We start from the raw sequence: 18,997 nt of genomic DNA, 5'->3' as shown, positions 1-18,997 counted from the left end.
TATCATCAATAATAAGTAACTGCAGTTGGTGCCGAGGAAAAAGCACGAACATTTGCTTGTTCTATATACTTTCTGTATACGCATCGAATATTATAAATATTACTCCTATTACTTATATTTTCTGTTTACGTTACTCATAGATACCGTCCCTTGACCATTACCAAAACGGCCTTTATAAGTGCCAGTATAAATGGCTCACTCTTTAGCTAATCAGAAATACATAAACATAATTTTTACAGTTTCATCTGTTATGGTTGGTTGATAAAAACAATTGCAGCTCGATTTTACTCGAATCCTTTACTTTTCCTTGGCTTGTTCCCGATCTGCGTCTCCGCCCTTCGTGTCAGTATCTGGAACAAACACGGTAAGCGTCAGATGATATGATTACCTTCGACGCTACCATCACCACTAGCAACGCCGCCCTTCTCAGTCCACGCCGTCGATGTGCGATGGGAAGATCCCCGGCCCTATGATTCGCTAGTACTTCGATCTCCTCTACCGCTCAACCATCAACGTCGGACCAGCGCGGGGCGGCTGATCATCGATGTTCGATGATATCGCCGGGGGTCACGATCATCTTTTAGCTGTCTCTTGGCGCTGGTTGATTATTGTGTTCGGTGGTTGCTCGCGCTCCGCTCTTCGTGCACCGTTCGCTGTTCGCCCTTCTTTTCATCGTCTTCTTTTTGTTGAGTAAACCATCATCTGTTAGATGCAACGAGATGTCGATGACGAAGATGACGACGGTGGGCATTGGTGACTTATTTGCATATTTTTTTTTTTGTCTACGGCACACGCCGCCTTGTGCACTAGTCCTTCGCTTGCTCGTACGCTACTTTCTCGAAAGCTAAAACGTCGCGGTGTCATGTACCAGCTTCGATAGTCGTATGCCCAGCGTCTGGTAGTGGCGTACACCAGTGTCTTGTAACATTCGGGCCGCCGGCGGATACTAACAACGAACATCGTTCAAACAGCAAATTCGAATGACGATTATTCTACCTTCCCGCCCTCTCTCCTGCTTTCTCGTTTACTCTTCACACTGCACAGCGTCGAGTTTTGTCGATATTCTATGTCCGCGCTAATGATGGCCATGAGGACGACTACGATGATAACGGTAACGATGTCGACCGGTCATAGGCATAACATGACAGAACGAAATGAAATGCAGTATATATTGGTGCGCACCGGTCGATGGGGCAGCTTTGGCACATCCGCCTGTCCGAAGTCGCAGAAATAGGGGTTCTGAAAGGACGTACAGGGGCAGACCTCTTGGGCCCTACGATTTGAATATGATGACTTCGGTGGCGGGGGCGGCGAGAATGTGAGTATGGACTAGAGATGACGGTTCGCTCTCTCGCGTGGTGCGATGCTATGACTGGATAATAGGAACTCCGAGGGAGGTCCATTTTCTCTGACGAACCTAGAGTGCACGTGCGTACGCGTTGCTGTCTTTACTGCCCTTATCCATACAGACAGGGTCCGTGTAATGTTGTAGAGTCTACCCAACAAGTGGTTTTTTTCTACGATGAACTATCCGTCTATTAGGAAATGACCGCTTGAAGGGGTCACAAGGTTTCAGGCTGTAGACGAACAGTTGTTGCTCAGATTGCGTATGCTATACGCGCATTTAAGCCCTCAGGGATCAGAAACATCTGGTTGGCTATAGATGGAAACCGAAAGATCATTTGCTGATGTTGAAGAAAGAACGACGTCGAAAGTACAAGACGGAGAAACAGGCCAACTTTTCGATCCGTCAAATCGACTGTAATGAACAGGGAAATAGTTATAAAACTTTCCTCTGTGTATATATGTGTAGTGAAAAGTGCCTACGCTACCTGAGAACTAGAATAATTTTAAAATGTGTTGTTTTTTTGCCAAATTAGATACATACATATGTGTGCAGCTTTAAGGAAACGGCCACAAATTTCCCCTGAAAATCTGTTTATTTCGAGGAATAATGCTGTCAGTATGTCACGAAAAAATTTGTTTATAAGTCCTAGTATTACTATTAAGTCCTAGTATACATATTCTTAGTCAGATATCATGAGGTTATACAAGTAGAAAAACGAAAATAGGGCCTATAGTAAGGAAGGATCTACGTTTGAAACAAAACCTTCAAAATAGGTAAGCTCTGTCCAAATTAGAGTCCTGTGGTTTCAAAGGCTCGGTTGGATCAACTGGCGGTACTCTAGAGGGAATTTGGGTCTCATGTTCGTAAGGAGGTCGGAACAAACAAAACGAGTTCCTAAGAGAGGCTCTTCGAAGCAAATGTCTTCGGGGTAGCATTTATATGGAAAAACGAGCCAATAGCATGCGTGAGAGATATTAAAGGGCAACGTGCTCTATGTCTTCGAAGAGTTCGACCAGTCAACCCCGATTATTCCTACATCCCCTACTTTATTCTGACTACTGCTACCACTACATACTTGTCCCCCACCTCCGGCGTGTTCTTCGAATGTTGCCTCATTTTCTGTCTGCACCGAACTTTGCACAACGAGAGATAGGATCCCATAGTAGCAGTGGTAGTAGTGGTAGAACTTACGATCGTGCTGGTATAGCTGATTCGGTCACACCCTTAGTTCCTTTCTTTACACGCCTCCTTCCCATATATACGTGTTTAACAGCAACCTTACCTCGTTTAGCCCCTTGCCGCCATGCAATTCTTGAACAGCATCTGCGGCCAGCTACGCCCACACATGCTTTTTTCTTGCCGCGTTTTTTCTTTTCTCTAAGAATTTTTGAGCTAGCTTGGAAATGACAGTTTTTCCGGAGTCTACTCATATATATTGGTTAGGTATAGACTCTTGGTATCGACTCTAGTCCTCGGCCGTGTTCCGTAACGTACATGTGCTCGTGAAAAGAGACACAGACGTAGGCGCATAATTAGACCTGAGCGAGGGACCTCCCTGTCCTGGAGCACCCCAACGACAACAAGATTCTTGTACTTCTTCTGGCGACAAAGGTAGCTGGCCCTTGTCAGACAAGAATCGCTGTCGTGCCTCATTTTTTCTTGGTAAGTAGATCAGCCTTAAAGGCTTATGTGCACATCGCTTTGCGAAGGCTCCATTGCATCAAGTGGCTTTAAGTTGTTTTGACGCAGTTATATACAATAGTTTTTCGTGAGCGCACTCGTCTAAGTGGCTACGAGTTGCTTGCGCGGCAAGCACCCTGTCATTGTATTACTTCAGCCTAATGCTAATGTATATTAAAAAACGCCATGACACGAAAAGTTCCAGAAAAAATTCTAAGCAAAAAATCAGCTTTCAAAATCGATATGAATCTTTCGCTGCCGAAGGCCGCTGCCTTGCTTGATCAGCAAAATTCACTTTCAAGGTTAAGTTGTTACCTCTTACCTTCCCTGTCCTTTCAGCGCATAGACTCAGCAGTCGCCAATAGAACTAATAGTGCCACCCACAGCAGTATAGTTGTGTTTACCTCCGTATCATCCTGGTTACTGGTGCTGTTAAAGCGAAAACGTCATTTGTCGAGTTCCACCAGCGCCACGCTTTCAGTGGTGCTTTTTGTTCATCTCGAAGTCTGAGAGCAGTGCTGGCTGTTGCCAGGTTGCCGCCTTCTCACTGCCCTACAAATCTCCGAATACCAACATCAACCTCGTCGCTTCCTTAATTAGCAGTTGTGGCAACAGCAGAAGCGAAAGTCGACAATGACGACAACTACGACGGTAATAAGTCGTTAAACAGCAACAGTAAGAGCTTTCCAACGAGATTGGCTCAAGCTGCAGCCGCGACTCGCTGCCGGCTTCAGTATAGGCTGTGGCCTCTGCGACGGGGCCAGGGTGATTGTGACGACGCTGCCGTCGTCGCTAGTCTCTGGTCTCTGATTGCTACTCAGGGTTCGTTGGTCACCCCATCGCGGGCAGTCCGTCAGCGCTTTTTGCCATCGCTACGTCACAGTGCTTATCATCCTCATCATCACTGTTGTATCCGTTGTCGTCGTCGTCGTCGTCGTCATTGTTGATCTTGTACCATCCACCTGATTGTTTTCGTTATCCCCCGTCGACCGATGCGATTATCATGATGGTAATGACCATGACGATGAAGATGATAATGGTATTGATGTTAATCGTGTTGCTATTGCCGCAGACGCTGGCGGTACGGCCGCCTGCTCTCCATCTCGCTGTTTTTGTCATCAGCGACAGGAACATGTACTTCAGACCAGTAGCAACCGCCCCAGCACCAGCAGCATCCTTATGCCGCCGCTGTTGTTGACGAATACGATAAAGATGACGACAGCGGCTAGCAGTGGCAGCGACAAAAAACAAAATGATGAAGTTAGTTACTATTATCCCGTTTTTCAGCCTCCTACTGTTACTGCTACTGGTGCAAGAGTCAAGCGTCGCTGGCTGCCAAAGTTCTTCGAGTAAGCAAGTTACTTATTCGTCGCGTTCAAAGAGAGACAGCAAGACTACACTAGCAGGCCGTGGTGACCATGACAAACGCAACGAAAGACTAGACGGAAAAATGAGGCCGTGTCCCAACCTCATTTTTCGTAGCTGGTCGCGTTGACGACGAGGAAAAGTTTACAGCAGCGGCAATGAATGACGTGATGCGTTCATGGATTGAGTTGTAGCCGTAGCAACCGAAAGCATTCTATATGCTGAGGGAAATTAAGCAGCGAAGGAATAACGCGTCAAGCGGGTGAACGCATGGACAAGAGTGAGAACGCTTCCATAATCGGTTTCAACACCGACCCAAATAGACTGAGCAACGGGTGGCAAAACAACTAGCTAGCTGCAAAAGCAATCAACTATAGTTGTTCCCGGCAAAGATTATAATAAAACAAGCCGATATACCTTTTATAAGGGGGAGAAAACACTGACAAAAGTCTGACTCAACACTTGTTCACTCCTTGTTTACTATATGGTAGTAAAATATACCAGTGTTTTCAAGAGTAACCTTTCAGTTTGCCTCCAGTAAGCTCGTTCTTTTCTCTTGTGACGTCCGTTTCGTATCTGATGTTCAGGCATCCACAATAGCTCGGAACGGGTACGGCGCGTTCGTTTGAGCTATATGTCGCGAGGCAAAGCTTTCGCAACGCCCGAAACAACTGTGTTGTGTATTCCAACTTACCTTTTGCGTCAATGTTTGCCTATTCCTTTACCGCTTTCCTTCAATTCACCTTAACGCATCAGTTGAGTGCATCTTTGTACAACCACTCCGTATCGAATACGTAACGTGTTATGCCATTTTGTTACTTGATGTATGATAAGCTGCTGGATATTGGCGTTTACTCACGTTTGTCGTGACCGATATGTATATGTTATACTTGATTGTTTTCACTTCTGCTGTCGCCACCGTGACCTGCAGTTTTCTCGTTCCTGCAATTCTGTGCCGCAGTAATCGTTGTACACGTGTTTAGGATATCGCTGAATTGTAGGCTATCGATATCAGATGGACGGTTCTCTGTGCCCTTCTTATTATACATCCTTGCTTATTGCTCCGTCTGGTTGCGTTTGATACAATCGTTGTGGGAGCGCCCGTCGAAGAAATGTTTCCGCATGTGGACGTGTGTTTAATAGGGTATCCTCTGAGTGGGGCAGTATTGAATTCGCGCGTGGATACAATCGGAAAGCGACAACGCAAATTCCGTCAGATCTAGCAAGGTTTAGTGTAAATAACGAATAGGAACTTCGGGCACACCACAGTAACTGCGGTCCACTTCCATGAGAAATGCCATTAAATTAACTCTCTGAATGCTGTTTGTTGCCTAGCAAACAAAGAGCAAACGATAATCAACGTCGGGCACTTTTCTGTATATTTTTCTATATCGAAACGGTGCTTGTATAGATACACAACTATGGGATGAAACAGAGAATGCGAGGGGTTTGACCTCCACATCGAGGGCTAAATGAACACCGCTTAATACCTCAACATTATTAATCAAAGCATATTACCCAAAACAAGGTCCTATAAATGGTATATATAGTCTGAAAATATATACTAGCTGGCATCTTTGATGCTGACTCGTTTAAAACGTTACGACAGTACGCTAGATAGTAGATAATAATTAAAAGAAAGCTTGTCCTTCTGACTGGTAAACATACAAGATGTTCAACAGTGCACCGTAGCGAGGTTATACTTGAAATGCTAGTACCTCTACTATCCATTACGGCCTATCGGATGGAGCACGTGTTTTAATCAATAAGAGAGCATTTAGTTGCTTTATTTTAAATTGTTACGCTTTAGAAACAGGATTACGCATTATAGTTTATAATAATAATCAACCCCGAACCAATAAAGTTCTTTTTAAGTTTAAAATGAATAAACTTAGAGGATAGGTCAACCGCTGCCGTCGAGGCAAGATCGCGCCTTTATCTTATTTATCGCATTCGTGCTCACCGTTGTTAATCGTTAAGCGGCTAATCTAGCTAGGAGACGCTTCGGTCCACTGAATCTCGAACGGCAATCGACCATAGACCCATAGTGCCCATCACTGTGTGAAAGATGGGTTATGGGATCAAAAAAACTAAAAATGGCAATAGTTCCTATCGAAAGTAGATGACACAGCGTTCACCCCACACTTCACATAGCTAATCACGTGCTCTATTCCGTTTGCGGCATGAAGAGTTGGCCTCATACTAACGCCGAGCCACCGGTGTTAAAGAAGCATCAGTACTTAGCGCATGATGGCGCTTGGAACAGTCCTCGCACCTTGAAATGCCATGTGTCTGCCCCGCAATTTACCATACAAAAGAATCTAAACCGTGGGTTAAACGCGGAGTGGAAGGAAGCACAACAGTGATGGAAGACGGTAAAGGACAGAAATAAAAAGCGGAGGAACGTTTTTGTGGGCAACCGCCGTCCTACAGAACGGTGCCGTTGTGTCACTACTGCTGTTCCTACGCACGAATAGCGGACAGCGGAATACAAGAACAAAATAGACTGCCAGAGAGAGAGGCGAAATGGATATGAAGAAAAAGAGCATCTGTGAGGAAGGTAGGGGTGCTCTCTGTGGGAACACGCTTTCGAGAATTTCTTGCGCCTGCAGCGCTGTCTGTCAGGGGTTGTATTATACCATGCTGTCCTTTCTGCGTTCGCTTTATCATCAGGCTGTGATGTCGTCCATCTGGTTTGGATGACCAGCAAATGGTGCTACTATGTAAATTTCACGACTCTATGATCGAAGCTAGCCTGAAGCTGGTCGACGACGACGACGATGTGGAGACGACTGTGGAGAACAGTGTGAGAGTAGAAAATAAAGAAAGAGAGAGAGACCAAACCGTCGACAGTCGTAGACATTTCTCTAGCAACTGCGGCCCGCTGTCGATGTTCTTATTCTTGGCGCAGGAGTGCTGCGGCAATTCGCTATTCTGATGCTGCTGCTGCTGCATGCGTCTCGTTCTAACCTGCCGACCATCTGCCCCCCCTTGCTTTGCCATTACACTTGTCTGTAGATGTAAATACTAGCAGATGTTGATAAGCTTCACGCATCAGCCTCTCTCTCACCCACTCAACTGTTGTCAAGGGTTTGAACGGCAAACTAGCGGACTACAACAGACGATATGCTTTAGCGCCATTTTTCTCATCAGCCTTGTGAGAAAGGCCACTACAATTATCCGAACGGGAAGGTTGGCGTCCGCCTACTAAGCGACGCATAAGCAACCTGTCAGAACGTCCGCAGTAGCAGCCAGCGTCACCACTGTACAATCTAAAGCCTAAAATAAATACAGAATTCTTAACATCTTTCTCCACTGTTCACAGCGGCAAACTTTCAGACGGCCGTGGGTGCCGTAGCCAAAACGATTAGGTAGGGTGCCAACAATGCCGGCGGACGCGTGGGCGGCTGTTCGTTGGCTTGCATACTATATTAAGAAGACATAGAGGCTGTAAAAGCTACGCAGGCGCAGCTAGCGAGCGATTGCCGCTTCTGTACATGATAAAGGGTGCGAATAGAACCTGGAATGCCACGTATGGTGTACTGTAACGTGCATTGCTGACGGTGCGACCGTTTCAAACTCAGGTAAGCCTTAGTAGGACTCGGCCTCAGCAGGACGCCGTTTACCGTTCACACAATGGATGCTCCTTGAGTTCAACTGGCGACGAGCCCTCCGCCTTACCACCTTGTAGGTGAAGGCATACCGCTCAACTCAGCAGATAGCGACAAGGAGTTGCTGCTATATAGCGCGTTAACGAGCAAACACGCTGCAGCGATCCACCAACATCAGGTATATCGCGCGACTAGGCTTAGCACATAGACATTCATAAGGGACGCTGCTTAATTTAGAAGATATGTATGCCCCCAACAGCGAAATGGACACACGAATGTTGTTTCATATGCAACCATGCCACTAAGGCAAACATGCAACGTACATTTGTTGCCAACCGACCCAATTATGGTGATGTGTATTTCGGGTTATTTACTCGGACGAAAGGTGAACTGCAGTGCAGAAACTGGGCACTAAAAGTGAGTGTAACTTTTGACGTGATCTTTACAAGGCTGCTGCCGGCAAAAAACAACAACCAATTGGCGAACTGTGATAAATTGCGACGATCAGCCTGGGCATGACTCGGAAAACGTAACCCGACGGCATAGCCTAATATAGTAATCAAAGCATTCCCCCGGTGACGATGAAATCCTTTTCACATTGGGATATGATTATAATTCGTTCGCGGGCCAAAGATCCATAGTTTGCGTATTGCCACATAATCGACGTACGCAACGTCAAACAGACTCTGTTTGTCTTACTTACGTTAGTGCTTCTAGTAACTGTACTACGCAGTAATAACAATAGTCTGATAATGGTCCTCATCAACACGCAATAAGGGACCAACGATTCGGCTTACGCTTTACGGCGTTCGACGAAATAGGTCCAAAAGGCTCACCACTCATTCAACCTTCAATGTCTCAGTTATCGACAGCGCTCCACATTAGCATGCCTGTCGACAAATGCAGATAGTACTAAGTCTCTTCTCGCAACAATAAAGAAACTATCATTACCGCTTCGTCAGCCAGCCAACAAATCTCCCAGTCAATAATAATTACTATAATTTGCGGAAGCTTTCCCTTCTGAACCGCTTCGTCTGCTTATTTTTTGAGGGGGCATTTGACCGATCATGTCAGACGGACGGACGGACGGACGATTACGATTTCCACTAATTTCGTTCGGTTCGTTACTTCTACTGACTGTGAGCTAAATAAACCAGATTCATTATTTAACAATATACACAAATTGTCCACATGGGCAACGAAAAAAGATCGACCGATCACCAATCGGCAAGAAACGCCGATCACATCAGAATAGTGCCACTGCCCCTTCGACCAATGACGTTGACAACACTGCATCGAGCATGATCGCGACTAATCGCGTTGCCCACTGGCATAATAAATATGGTACAATATCATAACTGGCGCGCGGTTCCATCCTAAGTGTTCTCTTCCTTCCATCTGCAATTCTCATTTCAGCAAGATCTATCAGTTTAAAACAACATTCACTTCGAATCTGTTATCTTCTTGAATCTTGCTTTCCGGTACCTTGAACGACCGAACGAAACAGAAAAAGCTTTTAGTTCTCGAAACGATTAAGTAAAGGCCGGACGGATGTCAACCAGACAATTAGACAGAAAGTGGCCCAACAGGACGACGATCAGCGAAGTAATTCGAACAACGGACGGCGAAAAGCTGGATACACAACAGCAAATCGATGTTCTTCCCGATGCGGACTGCTCCTGCTGCCTGCTGATATTGCATCATTTTGTAATTATCATTATTAATCTATAGCGGCTGTGGCAGTAGCCGCTACTGCTTCTGCCCCTGAAAATGATTACGTTCTATTAAACCCATCAAGCGTCACCTGCGATAGTAACAACCGTAAAAGCGGCGCCAGTGTCGGTGGTGACGTTTTGTTCCTAGCGAGAGCAACAGGCCAATCCTGAACCCTCGAATTTACCCGCATGATCGTCGTCGTCGTCGTCGTCGTCGTCGTTGTTGTTGTTGCTGTTACTATAAGTAAAATTAAAATAATTTGTTGAGATGTAGACGAAACGACTGACGACGATGAGGACAACGGCGAAAAGAATTGGACAAGGAGAGACGACAATTGTCGGCCTTCGTTCGCCCGTCGTCCACGAGCACGAATCAATAGTCCGACGTCCACAGGCACCACATACGGAAGTGTAACACATGGATCGACGCGCGGTGCGACAGTGATGCATTTGCCGACAGGCACACACACGTACGCCGCACAGAGAGATACAGCAGCGCGGCGAAATAAAAAGACAGAATAAGAAAAAACGAGGCCACGTACAGCGAGCCGGGACTTGCTTTGGTACCGCATGTAAAAGAGCTCGACCCCAATAAACAGTCCATTGATTCGACGAGCCTGTACTCATAGGGCTTTATGTTTAAGGGAGGTCTGACGACGTATATGAGCAAAGGCGGACAGAGCTAACGACACTATAGAAGATAGCATATTCAATGTTGTGCTACGCTACGCACAATGTAGTATTGCGGAGAAACGCTAGTAAAAATGCAAGATTGATTTGAAATGGTCACATAAAAATCGATCCCTAATTCAGTGATGCCATTCACATACCTATAGTACTGCAGTCACCTAACGAAGCGTTTACGCGTCTTGTATTCGTACAAGGTATGGACTCTTGGTAAGCGATGCGCGCCCCTCCGTCTGACGTCGCTGCCTAGCCATTCGCTCAAGATGGCTCCAAACTGTTGATATCATTCAAAGCAAGACCGGTAGCGAGTGCAACAATGGCCATTATAGGTACAATTACGGCCGTGGTCATTGTTGGCGCATTTCAACATGGCTACAGATTCTGTCCCCTTAAGCAGTTCTGAGGGCTAGTCTCCGTAGGACGCCAAGTTTGCTAGCGAACAATCCTGTGTCTGGAAATATGCAACCGGATCAAGAAGGTCACGTCGCTTTGCAGGCCGCCTTGTTACCGCTATTGGCATTGTTAATGTAGCCATTGAATGCTGCTGTGGCGTAATCTGCCTTAGTGTCACTCGATAAAAAAAAACCAAGCGCAATAGTCAGAGGGAAAGTTCTCGAGAAAAAAATAGCTAAACACTTAGCGAGGATCAGACGTTGTTGCTATCCATACGAAACCAAATTAATGCTATGACTTTGGGCGAAATTTTCTTGTAACCTTTCCTTCCTCTACCTAGTTGTGCGAGCCTAGGAAGGCGCTGTATTCATCGCTGTTACCACTGCTGCCGGTGTCGCTGTTTCCAAACTTTTGAGTAGTTCTGAATGTGCATATGCGCGCATAGTTGAATTAATGAGTGAGTGCCGTTGCTTTTATGGCTTTGTGCATTTTTGATGACCGACAGGTTGCAGTTGAGCAGGCGGGCGGGCGGGCGGGTGGGCGGTCAGTCGGTCGGTCGGTCGGTCGGTCGGCCTGACGCCAGCGTCAGCAACAGCAGCTGGAATAATAGCAATGGCAGCGAAGATGCGGTGCCCTGCCACCTCCATATCGAGGCGGCCGACCATGGCGACTATAATTGTTCATCGTTGTCTCGAAGACGAGTAGAAATGGCGAAATTGTAGTGGCAATAGCGTCGGCGGCGCCTCGTAACAGCGGAAGCTAGTCATTGCCATTAGTGTTAGTTAATGCCTACTCGTAGAGGTAGATACTAAATAAGCCTAAGACTGCTTAGCAGAACCAAACTGTGGTAATGGAATACTGCTGACTGCTGTTGACTGGTGACGCCAGTATCAAACTCGATAAAGTCGGGCCTGAAACTGACTTGAACGATGTGCGTCAAAAAGCGAAGGAAGAAGACTTTTTTTTTTTTTTTTCATATAAACGAACAGACAGAGGGACGACTACTGACGAATGAAAGCAAGAAGCAACCATGTGTGGGCCAGCAGAAGCAGTGTTCGGTGGCTGACTACACATGAGCCACGTCAGCGCTCGTGCGAACCCAATGCTCGTTGTCCACAGGGGTTCTTTTTTCATTTCATGACCAAAACAAAGCGAATATCGCACGCACAAAGCGAGCGACAACTCTACTGACAAAATGTTTTTATCAGACATATCAGCCAGTCAGTCAGTTTACTAGGCGGATCTATTAAGGAATCTACGCTCGAACGCAGTCTAGGCTCGTTGCCTAAGTGTCGCAGCAATGAGCAGGAAGATAAATGAATAACTCAGGTTGCCAAGCCTATCACTAGCCAACCTCATGTACCTGGCCTCTCTCCAGTCCTGACTCTTTTCTAGAGGTCATACAACCGTCAACCAGTTCGACTAGCAGTCATGTCCATCATCAAACATTCTTCATCCACAAGAATAGGCGCATTGCCTTTTGGAATGGTTTATGTGGACTCATTTGAGCCGTTAAAACGCTACATCAACTGACGAAGCCAATCGATTGGCTAGAAACCTTTCGAGCACGACGGGATACTTCCTAATGGCTTCAACGTAACGTGCATTAAATACTGGAAGGATTGTAGGTCTTCCTGTAACTCTTCTCGGCAAACACTTTACTCGCTTCAACGACTACATACAAAAAGTTACTGTGAAAAATAAGGGAACGTTTGACAAATTTGGACATTTTCTTTGCCTATTTAAATCGATGTCATCGGTACGAGCTCTATGACAGATGTAACGTAGAAATAGAAAGGAAAATTTTCCACAGTCCAGGACGGTGGTGCGGTGGACGGTTATACCTTTTTTTCCTGTAATACATATATAGTCAGTGCAGTAACTATAAGACAGTTTATAAACCATTATCATAGTAAACCCGATACTGGGCAGCGCAGTGTTACCAGTTGGCTGTTTCTTTGGATCAATTTGGCTTTGTGCGCTGCTGTTACTCTGGTAGCTGTTGTTATTTTTCCTGTTCCAGTCGTTATCCCACTCTCTCTCTCTCTCTTATTTTCCTCTGTCCTATGCGGCAACGTTTGCGCTTGAAACGCTGATGTCATTAATCGTCACCGTTGCCCCAAGGGCATGGGCCTTGGCGTCTTGTCCACCTACAAACAGCCGTCGCTGAGGGAAATTCTGGCGAGTTTCCGCGTGCCCGTGCTTGCCCTTTTGGCTGACTCATAATCGCTAGCGTCGAAGTCCGTGGTGGCCGGTGTTCCCGAATGCGGTGGACGGCTACAACTGAGACGACCGAACAAAACGACGGCGTCACCGGCCAACATCACTGGCTGCAGTAGCGTCATGGGCGGACGAGGTAATAGTTTCTCCGGCATTCTTCGAGTGCTGCAACAAAGCCATCTATGCACGTCTGAATCGTACGGCGGATAACAACAACAATTAGGACAAGCTTCATTGTAGACGCTACGCAGTGTTGCTGACGGCGGCAGAACGGAGGCTTTCACTGAGCATTCATCGTGATAGCTGTTATTGTTGTTATAATTTGCATCCGCCACTGATGTGGTCCTCGTCTTCGTTGCTGCTGCTGTTGGAAAGCATCAATGCGTGTACCTACCCACCTAGCCTTCTGTCTACCGTTGTAGGTCCTGTGTTCCAAGGCTACAAACAAAGGCCAAGTCAATTTAGTCGTTTGCTCGCTGCTGGCTGACCTCATACTATAATTTTTGTTTTTGCGGTGCCCCCCAGAATTGGTTACAGCGTCAGCAGTAGAGGTCGCTACTTGTTTTTGGGCAACGCGGCGAAGCTAAGCTGATCTGATAGTGAGTTGACTTAGGCTGCTCCAGCTGGTAGTGAGATTGTGCCTGAGCCTCACCTAGTCACTTACTGAGGAAATGACAGCCGTATGGCTCGTCAATCATAGCTGCCTTCACGGGCGCTGACCAGCCTCGCGTTGTTTTGCTCTACCGCTTGTCCACAGCGCTCTCGCAGTCGAAGCAGGAACGGCAACTCCCCTAACGACAATAATGACGGGAAACGCCGAGGCAGACGTTTACCTACTATGCTAACCTGGATATGCGCACGGGACGGCGGTATCTCTTGTCGGCTAAAGCACTTTTTTGGCTCATCTTGCCAAAAGCGTGTGACGGCTCATTATCACTTTCTGAGCATTAGACTGCGGATTCATTCGTATAACGAAAATACAATGCCGCAGTAGAATAAGAGGGAAATAACAGCAGTAACAACACGTAGAGTTTTATTATGTGCAGCACAACAACAGACGTAAATGTTACCACAGTGTCGTAGCGCGTACGTATATATATATATATACATTCATTATAAATTCATTGTTGCTATATATTGGAATATTGACGTTAGCATCAATGCCGGATAACGTATTGGACATAAACATAAGCACAACAGATATTCTCTTATTTGTTGTTTAACAAAGTGGTGTTGCCTATTAGCGATTTTAGCGGCGATGTCAGTCGCTCGCCGTAGTAAGCGTTGTTTAGGGGAAAGGTTGTCGCTTTCTGATTGTTATAAGACTGGATTCGTAGGACATATGATAAAAGAACGCTGTTTGGTTACCAAATGAACACTTGTCGTTCTGTTGTCGTCAGTTATCTTGCGGAGCAGCTCTGCGTATGCTAATATCTGCCACAGCTCTCCTAAGCCCCTTCTCCTAGGTTTCTCTAGAATGAAAACGAGAGATGGCGGACAATGGTAGGATGCAGAAGTCGAATTCGTCGAGGTTGAAGTTGTTGGCTTCACCGGAGCAAAAGACTACTTGGATCAGACAAAAAGACGCGTAGTCTTTCATTTCACAACTCATATCGGACACACGTTCTTCACAATCACAGCGGTAGGCACCTGCTGTTATTAACGCAAAGAGCGGCCAGACATCTAGAATCTAAAATAATATAATCACGATAGGCAGAAGACACAGATATATATATATATAATACAGCGCATTCCAAGTATGAAGACTTTTTGTAAAATAACGACAAAAAGAATTCAGCTTAATCTGTTGGACTCGTGACGGCCCCGGCGTCGGCCGGTGGTGACCAGTAGCAGCTTCCCCAGAAGATGCCAACAGTAAGACAGCCGAAGTAATATAGCACGATCAAGGTATCAGATATGTTAGTCTGGTTGTACTCATTTAGCCACTTGCTCTGCTCAGTGAATCTGCCACTGCTATTCACAGATGCACGGGTTTGTTGCCTCTTCTATATTCATCCAGCGGATAAACAGAAGGTTGAGGAAAAATTGATCGATGTCCACAGGCAGCGAAAAGGGCCGGCAGCAGCTGTAAAACATAGTCTCTAACTAATCTTCACAGTAAATACAAATAATAAACGTCGATCATCTTATGTAAACAATAAAAATACAATCTATCATTCGAGGGGACGTTCACTATAACCACGGCCACCGTCATTTTTATTATAAGTTTCCTGTTATCTAGCAAATGGCAGAGGGAACGAGAAGGATGCCCACCCGGTTATGCTTACAGTATGATATGTGAATCTATGCACGGTAGTTAATTCTATTTAATTAGGCGTTCGATACGTAATCGTAACATTCATATGATTTGCGTGTTTCAGGTAAGCGTGATGCCAGTAGCTGGAACGAATGAAGATGAGTTCTCGGTATAAGTGAAGAACAATGTTGGATAAAACTTGATCGCTTTGCAAAACTTTCATAGCATTTGCAATAATTATAACAATAATAGCAATAACTACCTATGCCCTTCTCTCTCTCTCTCTCTCTCTCTCTGCTTTGCTCTCCTTTGATGTCTCTTACCTTTATTCGCTCGCCACTTTTGTCACCTAAGTTTGTATCGGTCGGCAGACGTTTTTTACACGACACGCACTGCCACGTACTTGCGCATCGTCACGTCATTTCGGCGTCTTTTTTCGTTCAGTTTCCGCTTCACGGAGCAACAACACCGCCAAAAGCAGCGACGTTCGCTTCTGTTTCATATTTTGTTTCCAACATCCTTGCGGGGCCGTCTAGGCTAAAACGGAGCGAGTTCAAAAGTTCTCGCTTCCCATATTGTTGTCGTTGTAACTGCGGCTGCAACGGGGATTGGTCAGGAGATTGGAAACTCGGTAGCCAAAACGGCAGCATCACAAGAGCGAAGCCATCAGCCGTGGCTGCCTGTGCTTATACTGGCCTTATCCCCGATCTTAATCGATTTACGCTGGTTGCTTCTTATCGTCGCCGCCGCCGCCGCCGCCGCCGCCGCCGCCGCCGTCGCCGTCGCTGTCGCCGTCGACGAAAGCGATGTCAAGGACGACAACAAGGAACGAAAACCTACGCGGCGCTATAATTAAGGAACAGACTTTAAAAGATAGCAGCAGCACTTTTATCATAGCTGCACGGCCTGTAGAGTTTTGGCACCGGAGAGTTGTATAAGTGCTGAGGCTGTGGATGCTTTTGTCCTCTTGTGAATTTCCCTTCTCGATTTCGGAGCATTTCGCCACTTCTGTCATCACCATGGGTTTGCATCTATAAGGGAGGCAGGAGGTAACTTCTAACGCGCTTCATCGACGTCAATCCGTGAACTTGATGATACAACGGCCGTTCGTATGCGATTTCTACTGCCGTTGTTTTTTCGTTGTCGCTGCTTCTGCCACTTTCCGTATCGTCAGCGCCAGCCACTCATTTCTCTACAGCAGTCGCTCGTGTGTCATTAGCAAACGTTATTTGATCGACAATCAGTTTTAGCTGCCATAGAGATAGCGGTAATATCGACGGAGCGCGGCAGTTGTTGTCGTTGTTGCTGGTAATATAGCTACCGTTCTTGGGAGGACTTCTAGCACTTTGGTGAACTCGAACTCTCGCATCTCCCATCGCGCATCGTCTGTCTCCGGCCTTCCCAGCGGGGAAAAGAGATGAAGAGCAGTCATCGTTGCCGTCGTCGTTGTTTTAATAGCTCCATTTCAGAATAGCTACGCAAGTCTGCCGGTCTGCCTTGTCCACCCGACTCGAGTTAATCTACCATCTTGCAACGCCAACCGTGGTCAGTGTACATAGACGCTGCCGGCAGCTGTAGCTAGCAACAACGAACGATATCGGCCGAAGTACCTCTTGGCATCGCTATGGCGAGGCTCTTTCCGAGCCGAAACAGTAGTACTACTCCTAGTTATAGTGGCAGTGTATTAACTGTTACATGCATCACACGACCCTTCGTAGCCTAGATTGTATGCAGAAGTACGCGGACGTGCTAGCGTAGATCCGCATCTGCGTATGTTGTACGATACAGCCACGATGTAGCTGCCACAATTGCTATATTGAATGTTCGTGCCGCGGAAGAACAGGGAAGATTCCTGGGTTAACCTGTCCCCCCGTCGCACGCATGTCCGAACTCATTCGCTATGCCTATGTCGAATCGGCACCATTTTTCAACCACAAGTCATAAGCGAAACATAAGCGCATGTCTATACGGGCCACTAAGAAACACATTACTGATAGTAGCAATAGGAAAAGCGTAAAACTTGAAACTCCGACATTGCATCACAAGTATTAGTATAACAATAACGATTGCACCATTATAATCGTTGGCCAAAACGATGCGAGCTGGTCTAGTGTTACGGCTGCGGCCGTTGGTGCCGCGTCACATGCCGGGAAATAAATTCGCTTTCTCACCGTCTCTCTGCCCTATCTCTTCCTCTCCGTGGCGCGCGCGATAAAGTTTTCCAGAAGCATCATAACATCAATTGCGGCTTAGTTGCCGTCGTCACAATTAGTTGCTGGGTTTCATATGACGCCGACAGCAGCAGCAGCAGCAGCAGCGGCAGTGTGTGCCGTACTGATACGTGGGCCTCGACAACAGCAGCGGTGGCGCTCGACGGAGGCCAGCATATAATTGATATTCTAAGAAGCAACGGGGTGGCAGCACAAGCAGACGAAGACGATGAAAAACACCTCAATTTGGTCGACCCACCAACTGACCGTTCGTCTGCCTCTTCCATAGTCGCTTGCTTGCTTGCTTGTTCATGGCTTCGTTGGTCAAAACGAATGCTTGAACGAGAAGGAAGAGAAGAACGATGAACGAAAGCAAGCGAGCTATTATACGCTAACTCTTTGCGGCGTCGGCAGGAACCGATTCGTAGACGCCAGATTATGAACGGTACTTTTTCATTCTTCGCGCCTGGCGCTACTGTCATCGATCCTGCTTCTCTGCCGTTTCCGCCTCTTTTTGAGGCGCCTGCACACACGCGCCACCTAGTGACGCGCGCCGCGCGATTTCAATTCACATCTCCTCGGAACGATAATAACTCAGATATATGTGTGTGCATATCATATATATATATATATATATATTGTACAGTTCAAATACGATATTTTAAACGTGCAAACAGACATACGTTTGCGGCTAGGTACGCGCAGATTGAATGGCTGTGAAGTGAATACTCATTGTTGTCAGCACACGACAAAGCCCAGGTAGTCCTCGTTGATATGGTGGCAGGGGTGGGATTCAAGGGAATATAGATAATATAGACTGCCGCTTTGTGAGATTAAGCCTTCAGCGGGCTGAAGGGGTCAAATCGTTGGTTTTTGACGGCAGCTGTCCGGCTAAATGGTAATAGATGAGACGATTAGTTACAGCCCAACATATGCCACAATAACAAGCTATCCGACCTGTTAGTCGGATTTGGTAACAGTAGAATCCCGTTCGGCAGGCGCACGAAAAGATCGTGAAGAGATCTGGATAGCGCAACGTGAATGTTGGACCCACCGAGCGCTAGGGGCTGTCGGCTGTCGGCTGTACGAGGACGCTATCCCGCCGGCTAAGCGCGGCCGAGTTGTTATAGACCATTAATTATGGTTTGAGTATACGAATAAATATCCGTTTACGGCTATATAGACTCGGTCCTGCCAGCCAACGATAAAACTAAACTGTTCTGCTTAAGATATATATATATATGTTGAATATCAGGTGTTGCTGCAATTGGTGCTCGCTGTTCAACGCCATTATTGCCGCTTCCGGCACCGCCTCCGCCGCTGCTCCCTGTACACGACGCTTTTCTAGAGTTTCTATTAGCGCAGTCGTACTCGTTATGGTCGTGGTTGTGGTTCTGACCGGATGTCGTGTTTCTAGTAGTGGTGCTTCCCGCTGGAGTAGTAGCAGTGGGTAGAGAAGAAAAACGCAAACCTTCCTTCTGTTCATTCAACTCGCTACTGGGAAGCATCGA

The 18,997-nt window shown here is 46.5% G+C and overlaps 1 protein-coding gene across 4 annotated transcripts in view; it reads left to right on the top strand.

The window, feature by feature from the left end:
* LOC111255035 (uncharacterized) overlaps positions 1 to 18,997 on the top strand; it is a 564,494-nt gene that overhangs the window by 45,733 nt on the left and 499,764 nt on the right. The gene's annotated exons all lie outside the window — the stretch shown is intronic.

This window comes from Varroa destructor, unplaced genomic scaffold (assembly GCF_002443255.2).
Source record: "Varroa destructor unplaced genomic scaffold, Vdes_3.0 BEIS01000007.1, whole genome shotgun sequence".
NCBI classification, from domain to species: Eukaryota; Metazoa; Arthropoda; class Arachnida; order Mesostigmata; family Varroidae; genus Varroa; species Varroa destructor.
Note: the sequence above shows the minus strand (reverse complement) of the source record. Positions and strands in the feature narration are given on the sequence as shown.